At 45.5% G+C, this 391-nt stretch overlaps 1 pseudogene; it reads right to left on the bottom strand.

Annotated features, from left to right (window-relative positions):
• LOC106314587 overlaps window positions 1–391 on the bottom strand; it is a 2,596-nt pseudogene that overhangs the window by 1,496 nt on the left and 709 nt on the right.

Raw genomic sequence — 391 nt, 5'->3', positions numbered from 1 at the left:
CCTTCTGCTTCTCCATCATCATCACTTTGCCATTGTACAAAATCATGATCTTCCCGATGTGAATCACGTATGAAGTTGTGTAGCGCCATCGTCGCTGTCACGAGCTTAATCCACTTGACCAGACCATACTTTGGATGCTTACGATCCAAAATCCTCCATTTTGCTTTCAATACTCCAAATGTCCTCTCAATCACCGATCGCAATCCTGAATGCTTTCGGTTGAACAACTCTCGTGCACTAACATGTGGTCCTCCTCTAGCAAACCAAGATGATATCGCATACTATGATGCGGACCAAGATACCCCGTCCTGGTCGGATATCCCGAGTCAACTAGATAATACTTTCCAGGAGGAGGATGTGGAAAAGAAGCCTCATTCCTCGCACAAAGATC

The sequence above is a fragment of the Brassica oleracea genome, chromosome C9, assembly GCF_000695525.1.
Source record: "Brassica oleracea var. oleracea cultivar TO1000 chromosome C9, BOL, whole genome shotgun sequence".
Lineage (NCBI taxonomy): Eukaryota > Viridiplantae > Streptophyta > Magnoliopsida > Brassicales > Brassicaceae > Brassica > Brassica oleracea.
Note: the sequence above shows the minus strand (reverse complement) of the source record. Positions and strands in the feature narration are given on the sequence as shown.